Genomic DNA, 23,205 nt, shown 5'->3' with positions numbered 1-23,205 from the left:
ACCTACAGTTGCCTTGAATTCAATGACTTCATAGTAAAGTTCAGATATTAATATGGATGCACTCTGTTGCCAAAAAGGATACTGAACAAAGAAAGAAACATGAGGATGGGCATCCAAGAAATTCTGCATTTGGCATTTGAGGTGTTTCTGGGTGGATCCATCCTAATGAAACACTAGTCCTCAAGTTTTTTCCAACTGTCAAATTTTAATGACAGCTGTGCGGAAGATACAAGATGACATCCTCTGACCTGAGGCAGTGTCCTCTGACCTATATCAATACCCTCAAAAGGGTGTCTCTCCTGGGAATTATGGCACACGATCCCCTATTGTTCTACAAACAGTCATATTACATCTGTGTCAGTTTCTCCATGCAAAGAACAATACCAATTTTCAGATGGTCTGACAGCCCGATCCATCAATTTACTGAATAAAAATCAAAAGTGACAATTCTAGGAGACCCACCTAATTTTTTACAGTTGGTAATAGTTGGGGTCTGTTTCCCAAAGCAGGTGACAAAGTATCTGCTTGTTTACCTTATGCATGTAACTTCTGTATCTGTGCGACCTGATGCAAAGGGCATTCTTAAAGAAGAATGCCCTTAAAATAGAAAGTTTTTTTTTTTTTTTTTTTTTTTAAAGAAACAAGGCAGCAGAGGTGCTGGTATGCTGTACCAGCATGTACCGGCCCAAAACAAGCCCCGATTATACTATACAAGTTAGAATCATAACCAGTGCTGTTTGATTATGTAAATATGAGCTACCAAGAAGAGATAGATGGTAAACATCAATACTAGGTGATGCAGTATTCTGGATCCTGTCTTTATTAATATTTCCTTTCTTTTATTATAACATCCTAGATCTTGACTTTACTAATGTTGCCCCCTCTTTTACAACTTCACAGGCATCATTCTCCATCATCAAATCAGACTACAAATGCACTTTTCACATAAAACAACTGGAAGAATCCTGCAACTAAATAAATCAGTATTCATGGACTTCTCAGAAGTTAATATCCCGCAGATATATATATATATATATATATATATATATATATATATATATATATATATATATATATAGCAACAACCATAGCTCTCAACCTTCTATCTCCAAAATGAGGAACACTAGCTCTCATAATGTGGAACAAGTGGGCAAAATATGGAACACGTACTAATGGCTCACTAACAACTTCAGCTAAGAAGGTCATATGATGGTTAAAATATGCTGGTTTTACTTATAAAGAAGATCTTTTAATGAATTAATATGATTTATTTCTATTTACCATGGATTTCACTTAGAAAAATTCCCAAAACTGAATGTGTTACAGACCACTTCAATGTGGAACTTATTGGAACTTCGAGGAACATGAACTTTTTAAGACCCCCAAATGAGGTACATTCCTCGTAATAAGGTGCACTTGAGAAGCATGGCAACAACAAGTGTGTGTGTGTGTTTGTGTGTGTGTGTGTGTGTGTGTATGCGTCTTGATGCGTGTATTTCAGTTATGTGTAATTATATGTTTAGCCACAAGATGGCAGTGTTTACTGGTTGACACTTAGGGTAATATGTTTGAAGTCATTTACGGTTCCTTGTGCAGTGTATTTCATTATAAATAAATAAATAAATAAATAAATGTAACTCTGCTTAGACTGCAATCAGGCTGTAAGCATCTATTTGCTGTCCCCAGAAGAAGTTTTTCTAACATGTTATGGGCTAAGACACCTAGACTCCTAGACACCTGGAACTCAGATACAACGAGCTGCAGCAAATAAGTGCAAGACACAGCAACAGATAAAGTAAGGACAAAACTGGTAAAGATGGCTACTGACACTTCTTCAGAAAAGCTTTCAGTAGCAAATCTGATAAGCCAGAACTACTAGTCTTGGAAATTCAAGATGAGGATGCTTCTAATAAGAGAATTTACATAGAACTGTGTAATGAAGTCAGACCTGTAAACCCCATGGATGAGTGGATAGAAAAGGATCAAATCACTCAGAGTACAATCTCCATTTGCACAGATAATGATCAAATTATACATATATGAAACCGTGAAACCACTAAAGAAATGTGACAGGAACTGCAAAAGGTACATGAAAGAGCTAATCTCAGCAATAAACTCTATTTAATTAGAAAATTATATCAGACCAAGCTTATAACAGACCAGGATATCCAGGATTATATAAGGCATACCTTAGAAATGGTTGAAAGGCTGAGAGGATTAGGGGAGAATATAAAAGACTTCTAGGATGCAGCACTTTTACTTAGTGGTCTACGTGAAAGTTATGAGTCACTTGTTACAGCACTTGATGCACGTCCAGATGATGAACTGACATTAGAGTATGTTAATGGCAAGCTTGTGGATGAATACAAGCACAAGACAGAAATCATAAATGCTGAAAGTATGTCCAGTCTGATTTAAAGCTGAAAAACAGAAATAAAAACAGTAATATGCAGCTAGAAACACACAATTCTTTGTGTGTAAAAAAAACAGGACACTTATTAAAGGCAGATTGGAGAATCTGGAAAGCTAGAATGCAAAGACAAGCTAAATCACAACAAAACAAGAATGTCAATGAAGAAGCAGATGTCACTTCAGACACTAAGTATGCATTTGAGTCCAAATGTGGCATCTCAGCTGTGCAGGCATGGTGTGTTGACTCAGCAGCTACGTCACATGACCAATGATAGAAATTTCTTTATTCAACTTGATCAAAGCAAAAACAGAAAAAAAAAATCACCACAGCTATTGGGCAGGTAATAAAGTCAAAATATCACCAGAAAGATACACTTAAGAAATGTTCTGTATGTGCCCCATCTTGAAAGTAATTTATTGTCAGTGAAGAAGCTTACAAACCAAGGCAACATAGTGAATTTCCAAGGTGACAGTTGTGTCATCACAAAAGGGGATTGCTGACTCACAAAGGCCAAAATCACAGATGAACTGTATCAGCTGAACTGCAGTGAAATACAACCAAAGAGGAAAAACTTTGAAACTGCATTTACACTTGGCACAGACATCTTGGCCACAGAGGTCCTGACACAATAAAGAAAATAGTTGAGGGTAACTATGCAAGTGGTGTAAAAATTAGCCAGTGTGATCAAATAATGAAATGTCCCAGCTGCATTAAGGGAAAAAAAAGATGAGGAAGCCTTTTCCAAAGCAGAGCAACAGCAGAGCTCAAAAACCTCTGAACTTAATTCATTCAGATCTTTGCAGTCCAATGAAAAATGGCACCAGGAAATATGCATTATTTTCTTAGTTTCATTGATGATTACTCTAGGTACACTACATTGTGCCTGTTGCACAATAAGGATGAAGTGTCAGTGAACTTAGGAAAGTATCTAACTCAAGTAGGTAATACGTTTGTCAGAATGCCCAGCGTTAAGTACAGACAATGGGCCTGAATATACAAGTGGCACAATACAAGCCATTCTCAGAAAACATGGGATTATGTTCCAGACCAACATACCATATAACCTAGAACAAAATGGGGTTGCAGAGGGAATGAATTGGACTCTGTGACAGTGGAAAGAGCATGTTTTTCGATGCTGATATGCCAAGTACACACTGGGGAGAGGCTACCATGACTGCATGATATCTTCAAAATCACTTGCCAAGAAATACAACAGAGAAAACTTCATATGAACTGTGGAACAGAAAGAAACCAGATTTGAGACACATCACAGTTTTTGGAAGTAAAACCTATATGCACTTTCTGAAGGAGAAATGTACAAAATGGGATCCATATGCAAAGGAAGGTGTACTTGTGGGTTACAGTAAGTCTCAAAAGTCAAAAAGGATACAGAATTCTACATGCAGACCCAAGTAAGGTAACAATAAGCAGAAGTGTGATTGTTGATGAAAGTTCTGTGTGTTTAAAGTTTCAGGAACTGGCACAAGCTGCTCAGTCTTAGGAAAAATCAATATCAATGTCACAAGAAAAACAAGAACAAAACTACACAGAAAAAGAAATTATTGTAGACTGGTCAAAAACTGATAAAGAAGATGCTGAACCATAAATGACTTCAGTCAGGAAATCAACAACAAAAAAAATAAAGGTGTTCTATGTAAACTTTTGTCTTATATGGCTCACACAGCAGTTCAGGCTAAGCTGGGTTTATGGGAAGAGAGGCAAAAACTACCACCACATGAGAAGCAAATGTGGATTAGAGCTGTTGATGAAGAGATGACATCACTGAATGAGCTCCAGACATGGACATTTTCAGAGCTATTTCAAGGTAAGCAGTGGCGGCTGGTGACTTCAAATTAAAGGGGGGCTGCAGGAGACAGCTGAATGGGTGGGGCCAATGGGAAGGGGTGTTGCCAACTAGAAAGGGGTGGAGCTATGCTCACAACCACAGCAACTTTAACTTTAATTAAATACACTGCCCTGGGTGCCAGTCATTACGAGAGTCCAATCAAGACAAAATGAAGAGTAGAAGAAAAAAATATTTCAATGCATTGGCTACATGACAACTTACTTAATATCAAGATGGAAACAGGTTGTGAAGCATGAAAAAATAAATTACTTTTTAAATACATTACTGGAATGCCAGTCAAAATCAAGTATAAAAAAACAAGCAGCACTCAACTCAAACCACTTCTCCTTCTACTCCAGTTCTAAATATAATTTATATTCAGCTTTATAAAATTACCGAGTAACATGCTGAAAGTAGCCATCTCTGTGATACCCCCACTTGTAAAAATGTTTCTTACCCAAGAAAGACCTGCTGCCTGACAACAACTATCTACTTGTTTCATGGGGAAAACATGATCAAAGTAAAAAATGAACAGCAAACAAGAAACAAGCTCAAGATAAATTGCTTAAAGGATTCCTACACAAGTTATGGACCACACATGATAGACTGGCATTCTGTTTAGCTTACGGGTAAAGCCTGCAAAGATGACTGCAAGTCTCCATCAAAAGATGACTGCAAGTCTTGAACAAATGTAATGAGCTTCTGAAAATAATGTAATCCTGTCCTTTATTACAAATACTGTCATATGCATTTCAATACCCAAGGCTTATATGTTACCTAGTTATGTAAATATTCTCTGCATGGCAACAATGAAAAGGCTTTCAATGTTGGTAATTCTTTAACAGTATGCTTATTAAAGCTTACTTGCACCTTACAATCTCCGACAAGCTTCCCTGATGGTCATTAAAGCATTGCTACTTAAACACAGAGCAACAGGGCACTGCAACAGCATGCATTTCCTGAATAATAAGAAGCATATATCAACAGTATAAAAATATGACAGAAAACCAGAACATTCTGCAAAATCAAGGACAGATGAAAAGCCATGGTTGTACTTGTGGTCTTCCTTGGACGGGAGAATACTCTGCACACTTACACTGCATAACTGCTCCTTGCCTTCCTTGCACACATCAAGAGCCACTACAATGGGGAGTGGGGTGCAACAAGTATGTCATAATTTGGAATGTCTCTGGCTGACGGTGAAGGCTCTGACACTCATACCTCTCAACTTCAGAGCAAGAAATCTGGACAAAGCCATACATAGAACTAGAAGTGGGACACAGGCCCAAAAATAAGGACAATTTTTAAATATTGCTCTTATAAACTTAGAAAGATAATAGAACAGTAGTAGGTCTTGCATTATTATGAATTTTCTGAAGGGTATGAAATCTGAAACTCAAATGTCTGCCATCATTTTCTTACTTCACTCTTTAGTGATTTGCCACTAATTTGCCAGAAAACCACAATTCTATGAAAAACAGACCAAAAGGTAATGCAAAAATATAAAATTGCCACACAATACAGCTGGGAACCTGCCAAAGAAGGGATACCTTTTTAATATTAACACTGTTAACTTGAGCAGTTAACAAAATAAGAGTATCTACATGCATTTCTGAAATAAAAGTAATCTATAACTGATCATTACAGTTATATATAACTGTAAACCCTCCATGTTTTCTTCCAAAATTGCCATTTTGAGGAGCGATTATTATGGGGAGAGCAACATTTTGAGCTAAAATTGGGGACAGTTGAGAGGTTTGGATATTCTTAATTCCATAAAGCGATTTGCATGTACCTCTCAATCTCTTAATGCAAGAAATCTGGACAAGTTCAAATATATTGGGAGAACATACAAACACTACTAAAAATTGCTCTTGTATAAACTTAAGACATTTGATAGAATAACAGGTCTTGCTTTAGCATGCATTTTTCTGAAGGTTATGACATCTGAAACTCAATGTCTGTCATTTAGTAACTTCATTCCTAAATGATTTGACAGAAAACCACAAATGTCATGAGGAAAAAAACAAAAATAAGAAACAAATATCTATTCATTCTGCAAAAATCTGGATATAGAGATATAGTTCAGCCGGGGCTGTCTGAGTTTGCTGCCCTTCCTCCCTCACAAAATCATGGTTGAATGAAGCCACCCCCCGTGCAGCCATTCCAATGTCTCATTCCTTGGTTATTTCATCCCATTTACCATAAACACTGTAATGTGCATACTGCTTTACTTCTGCGATGATTTGGATTTCATTTAAAAGTTTTTTTTTTTGCATTTTACAGCACAAACCCTAACAGATATCTGCTAAACAAAGCAATGCAGTCTCACAATGAAATAGACTTAGCATTAAAACTTCTCTGCCCATGAAACTCACATTCATTGAAACAGCGTTGAAACCCACATTCAAAGAAAATACATTTTGCCAGTGGCAGACAAAGATTAACTTTGGGCTGTTTTCAAATCATAGGACTCTTGAACACGAAACATACAGATGCTCTTTGATACACCTTCCTGATTTTATTAAATTATATTCCTTGTACAATACAGTACAGTTGTTAGAGGGGCATTTTAAATTTATTGTTTTGAACATTCTTCCAGTAAACAATGAAACAAAATGAATGCACCAATGACAAAACTGCCCAATTCAGAACATTTCCATCATAAAAGTCTACTCAACCTTCTACAGTCCACCAGTATCAGTAAATATGCACAATCTCTGAAGAAGTAAAAGTCATCTAAATAATTCCATTCCACATTAAAGAAATCTGTAACTAATGAAGAGGTTATTGCTAGCAAACAACTTTATATGTCATTGTTTCATCTACAAATACAGTTCCTGTTGCCCTTGAGTAATAAATTGCCTATGTTGCATTTAAAAAAATGATAAGCGAGTAATATCGCAATAGGAATGGATGGCAAACTGATAACAGGTTCATAGTTACTAGGTATCTTCACCAAAAAGGACTGCAGCATCCACCCCCTTTACAACACAGTACAGTATCAGCAATGCATCTAGCTACTGTGAGAGTAGAACCCACAGCCTTCTGCATCAAAAGCAAACACACTGCCTGTTGTGCTATGAATGCAAGCAGAGTCAGTATAAGCAGCACTAAACTTTTGTTCCCCTGCAGCTCACAGCTCCTTGTAAAATCAACTCAACACTCAGCTGTATCTCTGAACTTTGTAACACAAGAAATCTAGAAAAAGCCGAAATTAATTGGGGGGGGGGCAAAAGCCCAAAAAACAGGGACACATTTTAAACATTGCTTATATAATGTTGGAAAGTTGCTAGAATAAAATGCTGTATTACCAGCATACATTTCACTGCCAAGTCTTAAACCCAGGGGACCCTGTGCAAAACAGTCATCTATGCAAAATCAGCTGTTTTGTGAAAGAGAGGAAGACTGAAACTTAAATAGCTACCATTTAGTGAATTCAGTTCTCACCATAGCTGTCAACCTCTTAGCACAAAACACCTGAACAAAGCTAATAATGGGGGAATACAGCCCCCAAACATATTCGGTAAATTCAGTTCTCGCCATAGCTCTCAACCTCTTAGCAAAACAATACGTGGACAAAGCCATTAATGGGGGAATACAGCCCCCAAACATTCAGTGAATTCAGTTCTCACCATAGCTTTCAACCTTAGCACAAAATACCTGGATGAAGCCAATAATGGGGGAATACAGTCCCAAACATAGGGACAAATTTCAAATATCTATGTTATAAACTTAGAAAATTGCTTGAATAAAAGGTTTGGCATTGCCATGTACTTTCTAAAGAATATGAAGTCTGAAATTCAAATGCCTGTTATTTTTAAACATTTGTTAACCAGAAAACTAGTCTGACTTGGAACGAAAGCCAGTTTTCACCAGAATGAAACATGTCAGACATGCAAACTCCACACAGAAGGCACTCCAGCCAAGAATCAAACCAAAGAACCTATATCTGTCAGGCAACAATACTACCAGTGTACTACTGCACTACAGACTTTGCAAGGAAAAATGAAGATACCAAAACCACAATTTTTATGAGGAACAGAACAAATATGAGGCAAAAATTTGCAAATCTTTTTACAAATGGTGGTGGCAAGGGAATTTAAGCTCTTGCCACCTGCATCCAAGATACAGGGTTCACACCTGAGTATTCTCTATCCACCATAAGTAAAAAATCCAAATCCAACCACGGTTTAAGTTTCTTCTATTCTTTACACGACAAGCAAAATAAAACGAATAGAATAAAAAACACTCTCTTTATTAAAAAAACAAAGCTTTCGGGAATGCCCCTTCTTCAGTGTTTGATTAATACATTTAAATTTAAACACACACATATATATATATATATATATATATATATATATGCAACGAATCACCACCATATGACACAACCATCCTATAAGAGCACACTACAAATCAAGTGATTTAAACATTTGTAGTGTGTTCTTATAGGATGGCTGTGTCATGTGGTGGTGATTTATTGCATCTATATATATATATATATATATATATATATATATATATATATATATATATATATATATATATATATATTTATTTATTTATTTATATATATATATATATATATATATATATATATATATATATATATATATATATATATATATATATATATATATATATATATATGTGTGTGTGTGTGTGTTTAAATTTAAATGTACTAATCAAACACTGAAGAAGGGGCATTCCCGAAAGCTTTGTTTTTTAATAAAGAGAGTGTTTTTTATTCTATTTTTTATTCTATTAATTTTTTTTTTTTTTATTCTCTATCCACCACCATGTGTACTCTCTAGCCACCAGTATATAGCACCTGGGGCATTTCATACACGCACTCCTCAGCAGCAGCTAAACCCTATGTACCTCACACGCCCTTAGTACCTGAAGCCATGCAAGGCTAATGGCTGGTTCCTCAGCAGCAGCTAAATCTCTCCTGGCTTGCTAGAGCAGGCTGGGGGCTCCAGCCTGCGGGTGATGCAGTCTGGTGTTTTTCTGTTCTGCGCGGTTGTCACTGCACAGACTTCTGGGCTGCAGGGCAGAGATGCCATTTTCCTCTATCTGGACTGCCTAACACAGCAGTCTGGAGTTCTGTGAGTACTAGGAACTCCAGGCACACATGTGTAGAGTTCTGAGACTCGCATTTTTTTTTTATCTTCTTTTCTTCCTTCTTTCTACAGGTGGGGGGCTGCAGTCCTGCAGTCCTATAGCATGAGCCACCCCTGAAGGTAAGCATGTAGTTGAATGTAAATGGGTTTGTAAGGTGAAATGTGACTCTTAAGGGAAAGTCTATAGGTACAAATCAAGGTTAGTTGCAAAAGGATACTCACAAAAATGTAATGAAGACTATGATACTTCTTTTGCTCTAGTTGCCAAACAAAGAACTTTCAGAAAACTGATGACAGTGGAGACTTTATAGAAAATGATTGTGAAACATCACAATATCATGACAGCTTTTCTTAATAGAGATATAGAAGGGGAAATATACATGTCACAGCCAGAAGGATATCTGAAAACTGGAGAAGAGCATCTTGTTTACAAACTGCAAGCGGCTCAAGTGTGGAACTCAATATTAAGTTCTGCTACATGAAGGATTCATGCAAAGCAAAGCCCATCCATGCCTTTACTCTAAATGTATAGATGCTGAATGGATGTATCTTTTAGTCTATGTAGATGACTTGATTATTGCTTACAAAAGGAAAGACGAAATTGCAAAGTTAATAACAGTTAATCAGCACTTTGAAACTAAAGATCTCGGTGAGATGACATACTACCTAGGAATTAACATGCAGTGCAAGGAGGATGGCAGTTTTCTGTTGAACCAAAGTGCAAAAACTGATTCAATTCTTCAGCAGTTCAACATGGGTGAGGCTAAGGTAGTGAACATGCCCATGGACATAGCTTATCCAAAGTTGAAAGGAAAGAAAGATCTTCTACCATCTAAAGAGCAGCACAGACAAGCAGTGGGGACAGTTATATACTTTGCAGCACTCCACATCCAGACATTGTAGCAGCCACGTTGCTTCACTGCAGGTGTGTAATGGAATTCAATGAAAAAGTTATGATTTATCTCAAAGACACAAAAGGCTTGAGTTTAAAGTTGTCAGCAATTGGAGACTTAAACCTTACAACATATGTGGACTCTGATTGAGCGGGAGACCTGCATACATGCAAATATATAAGTGGTTACTTGTTCAAATTAGGAAACAGTCCTATATCTTGGTCAGGCAAGAAATGGACCTCAATGGGGTTGTCTTCTACAGAGGCAGAATATAACTCTGCTGTCTATGCCAGTCAAGAAGACATTTGGTTGCAGCAGTTACTTGATTATCTTGGAAAACCAGTGTACCAGCCTATGGTCTTATATGAGGACAATCAGGGATGCATTAAGCTTGAAACTGATGAGAAGATTAATGCAAGAGATAATGTCAGACACCATGACATTCTTGACTTGGTTGAACGAGATGTGATTGTGCTTTCATATTGTTAAACTGATAAAATGATTGTTGATGCTATGACAAAGCCACACACAGTAAACAAGTCTGCAGATTTTAGATCACAAATGGGATTGACTTAAATAGTAGTTGTTGAGTGGGGGTGTTAGAAATATATATATATACATACACACACATATATATATATATATATATATATATATATATATATATAGCAACAACTGCTATAGAGAGTCAATTATCCAAACGTCGATTATCCAAAGTATTTTGGTAGGAAATATCATAAAGTCTGAATATGTAAACTTTCACTTGTGCATATTTTTTCAGCTTGTAGCCCTGTCATGTATGAAAAATATTCTTTATTGTCCACTGGAATCATTGAATGGTTAAAAAGTGCATTCCCTGATACCAGTTGGGGGCGTGGCCAAGGATGAACACAGGATAGCAGCAGATTTCTTCAGCTCCACCAATTTCATTACACTGACAGGAATTAATTACTTAAAAAATTAATTTTTGAAGTAATTTTCTTTCTAAATATGTTTGTTTTATATAGTTCTTGAACTATATCTAAAAAAGAAAGGAAATTTTAACAATATTCCTGTCAGAAATCACATTGGAAATTTTCCTGTCAGTTTATCAGTCTGAAATGAGTTCCAGTAAGACAAATTCTCAAGACTCCAGCATCAAGAAAGAACTTCAGTCTCTGATAACTATAATCCAGCAACTTACTGCTAAGATGGATAAAATGGATACTAAAATTGATACCTTCATAGAAAAACTACAAAACAAATAGACTTGTTACATATAGACCTGCAACAACAGAAGATCCAGATGACAGGCATAGAAGAAGCTGTGAATGACATGGAAAATAGAATCCAAGAAGAGGAAATCAACATTGAGTTTCTGCTGAAACAAAATACACATTTACAAACAAAGCTGGATGACTTGGAAAATAGATCTAGGCAATAACATTAGGATTTTTGGACTGCCAGAAAATATTGAAGGTAACAATATTACTTCTTTTTTAACAACATGGCTCCCTAAAACTTTAGACTTACCAGAAGCATTCTCTTTTGGTATCAAAAGAGCACATAGATCTATAGCTAATACTAACTCTAACAAAAACTATCCTAGATCAGTTATAGTTAGATTTCTGTCATCTTTTGATAAAGAGATGGTTCTTAAATCTGCTTGGGCTAAAGCTCCTGTTAAGATTAATGAGACAACTGTGCGTTTTGACAATGACTATTCTTCCTTGGTAATAGCTAAAAGAAAAGTTTTTCTGCCACTAATAAGGGAGCTTAAAAAGCACAGTTTAAAACATACCTTCTGTTTCCTGCCAAGCTAAAAATCTTCCTTCCTGATGGTCCTAAAATTTTTGATGACTTAGACTCTGCTTTACTGTTTATCAAAAAAAATAAGATTTTGGATAAAATAGAGGAAATGGAATGGGCTAGTCCTTCATTAAAGAGACTGGCAACTGAAACTTTGTGGAAGACTTCAGAGAAGAAGAAGAGACTAAAGAACAAATGATTTGTTCTATCTTTTTTTTCTTTTTTTCTCTTATCATTTTACTTCATTATTAATCTTTTTAAATATAGCTCCTGTATTTCCAGAAAGCCACAAATGTTCTGAAAAAGATTTAATCAAAGTTATTCTCTGTGTGCAAAGAAATGTTTTGTTTCATAACCAGTCAAAATATCTGAGGAACTAATAACAAGCTATTATTCAATTTGTTTCTCTTTCTGAAAAAGAGAAGTAAGTTCAGTAATTTGATACATTTTTTTTCTCTTTTTTTTCTCCTTTTCTTCTTTTCTTTGTTTAAACAATGACATTCTATTTAGATTATGTAGTGGGTAAAGGGTGGGGAGGGCAGGAGAGAAGAGTAATGAAAATATGATAAATGGAATAATAACATATTTATTCCTTGTAAAAAGTTTATATGTTCTTCAAATGCTATTCCTAATTATACTTTCTTGATTATACTGCTTATGCTTGTTTGTAAATAATCTGTCATGCTTTAACTAATAATAATTAGAACTAAATAATAGTAAATAATATGTTTTATTTTTAACTCTATTAATATAAACAGTAAGTAATATTCCATTGTATATACTTCTTATAGCTTTCTCTTACATTTTTTTTATTTCTGCTTTACACTCTTTTATTTCCTACTCTCTTTTTCTTTTCTTTATTCTTTCTCTTTATTTTTTTTTCTCATATTAATATATAGACATGTTTTTGATCATACAGACACAGTAAATAATAAGATTTGCATAAAAATTGAGTTGGGACAAAAATATTGAGTTTTATTACTTATTAATAACTTTGGGCTTAATTTCACTTACATAGAGGTTGTAATAACCTGTAAAATACATCGCAAAGGTTTTGTCATGTTTAGATGCATTTACACTGCTAAATGAATGCTTGTCACTAGTTTGTAACAAGTTTCCTGCCAAAATGTTAAGGGAGACAATCTGGGATGTGGGCTACCTCATGCACAGTGTCCTCGAGTTGTTTCAAAAGCTTCAACTCTTAGAATTCTCACAGAGAAGCTGAAAGCAGTCAATCTGACCTTTGACCCAGATATCACACTGACACATCACAGATTCAGGAAGAACACTCTACCAGGAAGTAGAACTGATGCAAATGCGACTATGTGAAGGAAAATGAACTCTTTGACATTTAAATGTGAGTTATTTTATATAATTACATAAATATCTATGTTATAATTCATAAAATATGTTAGTTATAATGATTTTAAATGATGCAGTTTCTTGTAGTAAGTAAATGTCTTATTTTAGAAGGCATAGAAAATGAAACATTTATTCAAGTGTTTTAGAAAATCTACTTGACTGCAGCATACTAATCTGTGTTAAAAACTTATGTTCCAAACATATACATTACTATAACTCATTTAATTCATCTGATTGACAAGCATAAATAACCTTATAACTCTATTCTGGAAGAAATTGTCATGTGATATATTTTAAAGCAGTAGTATAGACATACAAAATACAGATGTTTTTTTTTTTTTACAATGATGCAAGTGTTTCTGAGAATTTGCATAACTATGCAGTATGATTTATAACAATTTCTATAAATATAATATTTTATTATATTGACAATAATGAGTATGAGTAAAATGCTCATATACAAGCAATTCAAGGGTTTTTTTTGGAAGCTGTTGACTGCATTTACATGACAGGAAATAGATGCATCTTAATATATGTAATGTCTGAACCATATTAGCCAAAGTTTTTCATTTAAATGAATATTAGAACTTATTTTTACATACTTTGAATAAATTAATATGTAAATATGCCTTCCTTTTTTTTTTTTTTTTTTTCTCTCTCTCTTTCTTTCGCTCTCTCTCCCTCTTTCATGTCTTTTATTTCTCTCTCTCCTCTTGGTTCCTAATATCAAGTTTATTTGAATGCTATTTGAATACAAGTGTATTATATTACATAGATGTATATAGTAGTATGAATAGTTTAAAAAAAAAAGTTTATTTTAGTTTATATGATGCTGTTTTATCAAATGTGTAGTCTTGTCTTGCTAGATAATTGAATTGAAAGCTGTTAATTTAAGTTAAATATAACCAGTATTAAATTGATAAGGTGGTAGCTGAGGTACTGCTGCTTAGAGTAGGGGTTAACTTGAGTGGTAAATACTACTCTAAGTTGGAGTTTTTAACTCCAGGCTGGATGCAAGGTTTAATCCTTACATTATTTTCACTTGTTCATTGTTATATGTATATAGTTTTGACATCCACAATATATTTTGTACACTCATTGTCACTACAAACAAAATTGAATCCTATACAAAATCCCATAAGAGATTCAATAAATACAGCTATATTTAAAGGTACACCTAAAGGAGGAGATGTAACATTACTTATGTTGTTATTTGTTATTTTGATCATAAGATTCTTAAGTTTTAAAAATGCCAAATGACATCTTTAAAAGGAATTTCTTTAAACATTAATGGATTGAATAATCCATGTAAAAGGCAAGCCTAATAAGATACATTAATTTACATAAGGCCAACTTAGTCTTCCTGCAAGAAATCCATCTCTTGAAAAAGATATTGATAAACTAGCCACAAACAAATATACAGTATTGGTTAGTTCAGAGCACACTCAGAAAAAAAGAGGAGTGGCTATTTTACGGAATAAAAGTATGCCCATTCCTAAAACCATTAAGTCTTATCAGGATGACAAAGGAATGTTTTGTATGGTTACAATACAAATTAATGGGAAGACTTACACTTTAATTAATGTATATTAGATACCTGGAATTGGTATTAATACAGTGAAACATCATCTTGATAAGATCATATCATTCTCTATAGGAGATATTATTTTAGCTGGTGACTTTAATTGTATACTACATGAAAGTGATACTACCACTATAGGAAAAGAAGAATTACATCTAATGCAAAACATTTAAATGATTTTGCTAATTCTTATCATTTGAATGATATTAATAATCAGATAGATTCAAAATCATTACCATACACCTTTTTTCTAACAGATACAAAACTTATTCAAAAATAGATAGGGTCTTTATTTCTAACCAGATGGTAACAGATTTAATTAATTCCAAAATCATTTCATGTCCTATATCTGATCATAATTCAATTGTTTTTGAATTCATGATAAAAAATACTCATAATGTTCAGATCAAAGGATACCAGCATACTTAACTCAACTAAAAGACTATAAAGAATATATACTTTCAGAAGTACAACATTTTCTAGACATAAATAATACTCCTGAAGTCTCCATTGTCTATGTTTGGGATGCCTTAAAATCATATCTATATGGACAAAGTATAAGATGGTATAATAATAAAAGGAAATCTTGGGATAAGGAATTGTTAGATATTCAAAGTAAATTAGACTTTTATAAACATAATAATAAAGAAAATATTATGGATAAGAAAGTCATTGAAGAAATAAACAAACTAAATGAGAAATACAAAGAAATTTTAACTCATAAAGTTAAAATAACTCTAGAGAAATACAAGTTTTGTCTTACTCAATAAGCCCCAAATACTTACATAGACTTAAAAATAAAACAAAAAGGTTGAATAAACAAAACCATATCAAAGAAATCTTTTCTCTAAGGAAAAAGAAGAATGTTTCTAGTCTACCAGAAATACTAGATGAATTTAGAAATCACTTTCACAATATTAACAATAATAACATTAACATGGAACCTAAAGATAAAATAAAGGAGTTTATAACCACAAACATGAATAAAAGCTTAATAAACAACAGATTAAACTATTGGACAAAAGTATTTCATATACAGAGGTTATTACACAAATAAATAAGCTTAAATCAAACAAAGCACCGGGTAATGATGGTATTATACCAGAGATATATAAAATCCTTTCTAAAAGTACATATTCATTAATACATAAGGTTTTATTTTGGCCCAAACTGAGTTAATAACCCCCCCATCTTGGCAATATACATTTATTTCGCCAATTTTAAAACCTAATAAAGATCCAACTAGATGTACTTCATATCAGCCCATCTCATTACTTAATGTTGATTATAAAATGTTTATGAGTATTTTTGCTGATAGATTGAAGACAATCATTCCCAGCATTATAGATATAGATCAGACAGGCTTCATTGTAAATAGAAATACTTTTGATAATATAAGAAGAACTTTAACATTAATTGATTTTGCAAATAGGAAAAAGAAAGATTTAACACTTATTAGTCTTGATATAAGTTCAGCATTTGATTCAGTAAGTTGGGACTATCTGTTTACCTTACTGAAGTGCACAAACTTCTCAGATGCATTTGTAAATCTAATTGAGCATTTATACAAAGGAGCGTTGGCTTATATTAAGGTAGGAACATATGTTTCACAAAAATACCCATTCTTAAAGGTACAAAACAAGGATGTCCACTTTCTCCGCTATTATTCACTTTAGTAATGGAGCCTTGGGCTAATTTGATCAGAAACAGTACTGACATAGAGGGTTTTGAAATAGATGAAAATACAACATCCAGAATTCAACTTTTTGCAGATGATGTTCTAATTACATCAGCAGGATCTAATTCTTCTATGCAGTCTCTATTTGATAAAATGATGAATTTTAAAAGTATTTCTGGTTTAATATTCAATGAAGAAAAAACTAAAATAATACCTATATATACACAAAAAATATTCTCATTAGTGATTTTACTAAATATGTACCCAATTCAGGTCAGATAACTTATTTAGGTATAATACTATCTAAAGATATTAAATCTATTATATATAATAATTATAATACCTGTTTTCTTAATATACAAAATCTTTTTAATACCTGGAATAATATGTTTTTTACTATGGAGGAGAGACTTACAATTATTAAAATGATAATATTCCCCAAGATTTTATACTTAATACAATCAATAATACTTCCACCTACAAAAATAATTATCAAGAAACTGAATACACTAATGTTAAATTTCCTATGGGCACCTAATAGACCTAGGATTGCATTAAAGAAATATACTAATAGCTGGTCTCAAGGGGGTATTTCTTTTCCAGACTTTAATTTATATACTATCTCTTCTATTGTAAAAGTTATTACTTTATTAATAGATCAGTCATATGTCGCAAAATGGAAAGATTATTGGGAGCTAATTAGTATGCACTTCGTGAAAATCTCCTTAACACATAAAAATATGATTGTAAATAACTCCATGTTATGGTTACTAAAGGAATTTTGTACTTCACCTATTACACCTAAACATATGGTTTGTTACCCATTAAATATTATTATTAGCTATCGTAACTTTATATTCATGCACCCTAAGTATAGGGAATGGAATTTTATTGTATTCCCTATAATGTATACTCAGGGTATGCTTTTGTCATCTACTTCTGAAAGAACTCATTTAGCTATAGATAATGATCTAAAGTACTGGTATCAGTTGATATCTGATAATAAAGTTAAAAATCTAGATTTCTTAAAACAAGAATTTGATTTAAGAGAAACTTGCTGGTTAGAAGTTCAGACCTTTAGACAACATCTCATTGATAGAATAGATCTAATGTCTATAACAGTTAAAGAATCTATTCCAACACTGATTGATTACTTGATATTAAATTTACAACATAAAGTTTCTGATAAAGGTAAACTTTCATACATACATAAAATTATCAGACAAGAAACTTTTTACAGTGTAGATACATACTGGAATTATTTCACTTCTATTAATGGGGACCCACCAAATCAACAAGATAAACAATATATATTGGAATCTGCCTATAGAACTACGTCTTCCATTATCTGGAGACTTTATACATGGAAATTTTTACATAGATCTTTTTATACACCTTTGATGATGAATAAAATAAATAATAAAGATAATCTATGTAAGAGATGTAATGTAGAAATTAATGCTGACTGGGCTCATATGTTTTATGACTGTATAAAATTGAAAGAATACTGGAAGTCAGTTAATGAATTTTTGCAGGCTCTTTTACAGATAATTTCATTATTTCTAAATCTCTTATATTATTCAACACACCTGTACCTCAAAGTGTTAAAAAGTTTAAGCTTCCCTTGTTATGGTCTATTCTAGCAGTGGCTAGGAAAATAATAACCAGAAATTGGATTTCAGATACACCTCCTTCGTTCAATGAATTTAAAAATGTTATGAATATAGTGTGCCATATGGAAATAAACACAATTAGGTCAAGAACAACTAGAAAAACATCTTATTATATTGTATGGGATAATTTACAAAATTTGTTAAAAAAATCCTAATTTCAATAGCATGGTATTTTAGTTTAATTAATTGATCTGATTGTAGTGGATGTCTTTGTAAATACTTTAGTTGTTTTGTTGAATGTTATAATCATATCTATTTTTAATTAATTGTTATGATATTTCTCTTGTATGTTAAAACAATAAACCTGTTTTGAAAAAAAAAAGTGCATTCCCTGCAAACAGAAAAAATGAGATTTTAGTAGTTTCTTTTTATCTGGTTCAGTGTATGCTTGATTATCTGAACTACCCTTGATCCCAATTAGTTCAGATGATCGACATACGGGTTCCTATCCTAGACCGAAGATGCATGTTTTTGAATGCGTCTTGGTCGAACTGACAAAACCGAAACTGCAAAATATTGAAGCGGCATGTAAGCGAATTCTTTCCCTGGGAAAGAATTTGCTTGGCCGCTTCAATACTTTGCCGTTTTCGGCACTGTAGTGTGGTCTCGGATTTGGTATTTTTAAGTAGGGGGGTGGGGGGTGAACCCCCCCCCCCCCACTTAATCTCATGTTTCAATGTGCTTTCTTTTTTTTTTTGTTAGAACAGAGATTTTTTTCCCTTGGAAAAAAATCACTGTTCTAACAGTTCGGTTTTGTAAGCTTTCGCTTACATTGGGTCGATTAATCACCATTCGCTTACCTAAGCATTCGGTGATCTAATATAGACCCGCGACATGCTACCATACTATGTGTGTATATGTAATTCAGTCATGTGTAATAATATGTTTAGCGACTAGATGGCAGTATTTTCTTGGGGACACTTATGGTAATATGCTTGATGTAATTTCCTGTTCCTTGTGCAGTGTATTTCATTAGTAAAAAAACATACCTCAGTTTAGACTGCAATCAGGCTGTAAGCATCTATATGCTGTGCCCACAAGAAGTTTTTCTAACACTACTTAGTGTCCTAAATACTTTCCACTACATCCCAACACAGACAGATACTATAAATAGAGCCAAAACATTTACGTCTGAATTCTGCTCTATCTAATCATTTGTACAGAGAATGTAGTACCTCCCCAAACCAAATACTGCGGAAAGTTTAAAAACAAAATCTTTCACTGGAACACTCATAAAAATGAAGTCTACGAATATAAGGACAAAAGTAGCTCACTGATATAGTCAGTTACATAGTTTCTGTCTTTAGCACGCACTCAAAAATACTAGCACAGAACTTTTAGCAGTCAGAAAATATAGAGCTGATTATGAATTCAAAAAGATAATTTGTAATAAAAATAATTATGCATCCTCATTTAGCTATGCCAGAAAGCAAGAAACTGTATCTATATTTGTTCAGACTTGGTTCTCAATGATACCATCCATTTTGACATGAAAGGAATTGCCGATCTCCTTGACAACAAATTTAATGCAAACTTCACTTTAACCACTATCATAACTGTCCCTTAATTTCTCAGATCCTGATAACATGAAAATAACTAAGTACAAATTTCTAGTAGTTATTTCTAAATCAAAGAGCATTACATTCATATGCTCTGATAATGTACTAGGAAACTCAACAATTATTATGAGGAGTGGCCCACTAGAACCTCTAATAAACCTGATTTGCATGAATCTTGCAATGGCTACATCCACAATGCCTGAGGAATCATCATTTGTGATGTCCCTACATAAGGGAGGTTGAACCACTGAACTTGGTAAGTCTAAACCCATTAGTCTTATCAGCTTTGTTTGTAAAGCCACGGGATGTATAATGTCTGACTTCTTAAATCTAGACATTGATAATCTCTTACTCCTAGATCCATATCAATTTGCCTGTGTCAAAGGTAGGTCATGCTACTATACTCTTGTAAACATCTTGGAAAGGAAAGTTCATCAGCTAAAAGTAGTTACACATTGTACAAGGTATACATAGCTTGTCCAAGGCATTCAAAACTATCCTCCATGAAGGCAACTCTGACAAATTGGTGAAGTGATACATCAATTCAAAAGTAATAAGGAGCATAATAAACTTCTTGTTAGATAGAACATATCAATAGATTTGCAGGTATGTCTTCCACAAGGTCCACTGCTGGTTCAGATCTATTTACATTTGCCTCTCTGATCTACAAACTAATAATCTATGTCTATGATAAATAGAACTCACTGATGCCTGTAAATTAGTGGTTGTTATTCAAATACCCACTGATGTGAAGGTATTCTAGGACAGGCAGTATTATTCATACAATGGATGCAAGGACAATGGCCTCAAAGTAAATGCAAAAATGTAGTATGGTCTGCCCAGGTAAAATAAACCATTCCTTACTATACTTCATAGATATCACATCTTTAAGAATGCCACTGTAATTAGAGATCTAGATGATCCTTATGGTTCTCGCTCTGACATTTCCTCATCATATCTTCACTGTAGTTAAACAATCTTTCAATCTAATCTAGGACATCTTAGAACCAAAGAAGTCTTAGTTCATTTGTATTCATCTCTTTATCAGCCCTATTTATAAAATATATAAAACAAAATTAGAAAATAGAATGCCACCTTTGCCATAAAAATGTATCACTCAGCTGGAGAGACCTCGGAGGTTCCAAACCAAAAAGGTTACACATCTCAAGTCCCTTAATTATCCAAACTAATGACCCTAACTCACCCACCAAGACCTATTACATTTTCATAGAACTAGTGGTTCATCCAACACATGTACAAAGGACCTCAACCTCTACCCAGTGCGGAATATATTACACCTGAAGACTGATAGTCTCTGAACCTCCCTGAGGCAGGACATAACTCTAAATGATGGGTGTTCTGACTATGCTATTAATGGTATGATGACTGATTAAATATTACTGACCTATGACTCTATCACCCTATATGGTGAATATGCGGGCATATTCTGATCACTGTGCAAGACCCCCTCTGTGCTGCTTTGAGGAGTTTCTCCCTTTCTTATTGCTGTGCAACCATGGAGTTTGCATATATGTGTACAACTATAGATCGGTAAGTAGACAGAGATATACATGTACATATAGAGATATATATAGATATAGATATAGAGTAAATATGTTAAAAAGGTTTGAAGATCTTGTTTCTGTCCAACTCTAGGGTGTGGGGGAAGGAAGGCTGAAGGACTTGAACTGTTGCAAAAACAGTTGTTCTGATATGTTCTGGGGAGTTGTAACATTGCTATTTTCTTTATCAGCTGCGAAAAAGGAGTTTTTTTTCAAATGACTGTCTCTTGGACATTCAGAGGAAAAGCTACATTAATAGGCCATTATTCCCTCTCTTCACTTTCCTTTTTTTTTTGGGTCTATATTAGAACACCGAACATTTAAAAGGTCGAGTGTTCTAATATTGACCCATTTTCAGCGAACGCTGAAAATATCGAAGAAACAGAAAACCAAATTTTTTCCTAGGGAAAGAATTCGGTTGTCCATTTCTATTGCTTCAGTATTTTCAGCACTCCGGTGGAAAGTTATGGGTCAGGTTTAGGTAAGTGTGCGATTGAGTGCGTGTTAGATTAGTTAGGGTTAGGGTGCGGGTTAGGTATGTGTGCGATTGTGTGGACATGAGGGTTAGGGTTTGGATTAAGGTAAGTGGATAGTTAGTGGTGTGTGTATAGTTTATTGTAGGGTTAGGTGTAATAGTTTAGGTGTATGTGTGTGGATTGCTGTTTGTTTGGTGTGCTTGTGTTGTGTGTATGTGTTTTAGAACAGTGAATTGTTTCCCTAGGAAAAAATTTGCTGTTCTGAATGTTCAGTGTTTAGTATTTTCGATTGGTAGGGTTTGATATTAGAACACTCGACATTTTAGAGCTGCGGTGGTGAAGCAGTAGTATTGTCACCTCACAGCAAGAGGTTCTCCCATTCGATTCTCGGCTGGAGCGCCTTCTGTGTGAAGTCCGCATGTCCTCCCCGCGGTCAAGTGGCATTCGAAAGACATGTGTGAATGGGTGTGCCTTCGTTGAAGGTTGGACTTCGGGCTGGCACCTCGGCACAGTAAAATTCGACTGTCAGTCATTAGCGGACCGGAGTTCCGCTGTGGTGACCCCTAATCGGGAAAAGCCGAAAGAAGAAGAAGAAGGTGTTCTAATATAGACCCTGTTTTTTTTCATCCATCTATCCATCGATCCATCCATCCCTTCAAACAACTCTCATTACCTCACTCTGAAGAATCCATCTATTTTCACTGGCTTTCCACATTCCTTGGTGGTCACTTCCACAAAGCTGTAAGGCCCTTTCTTCCAGTGTTTTGTACTAACATTATTGGTTCCCCAACTCCACTCCTATATTACCAACTGTTTTATACTCAGTCAAAGGAATGCTTGAAAACCTCCCACACCTCTTCAAAGCTTTTCCAATAGCTTTTCTTATATAACATGTTTTTTACCTTTCTTTTCCTCACTTAAACTGTCACCCATACCTTTTCTACCTACTCAAGCACTAGATGATCTTTCTCCCTTTTTGATACCCCTTTCTATTATGACCATGTAGCTAACATTTATTTTTCTATAGACCATGGCTTCCTGCTCATATTCCTTACTCTCTTTGCCCTCCTGTTTCTCCCATATCAACCACCTAGAAGGGTTAGAACTAGCTACATGGTTTAAGTGAGTCCATTTGGCTGCAACAACATCTCTGTTGAAGGCAGGCATCTCCCATCCTCTATCCTACTAATATGCCCCAACCTGGCACAATCTATTAAACGTTATTTCCTCTCCATACAGAATAGAGACAA

This window comes from Protopterus annectens, chromosome 2.part2, assembly GCF_019279795.1.
Source record: "Protopterus annectens isolate FY-2018-M chromosome 2.part2, PAN1.0, whole genome shotgun sequence".
Taxonomy (NCBI): domain Eukaryota; kingdom Metazoa; phylum Chordata; order Ceratodontiformes; family Protopteridae; genus Protopterus; species Protopterus annectens.
Note: the sequence above shows the minus strand (reverse complement) of the source record.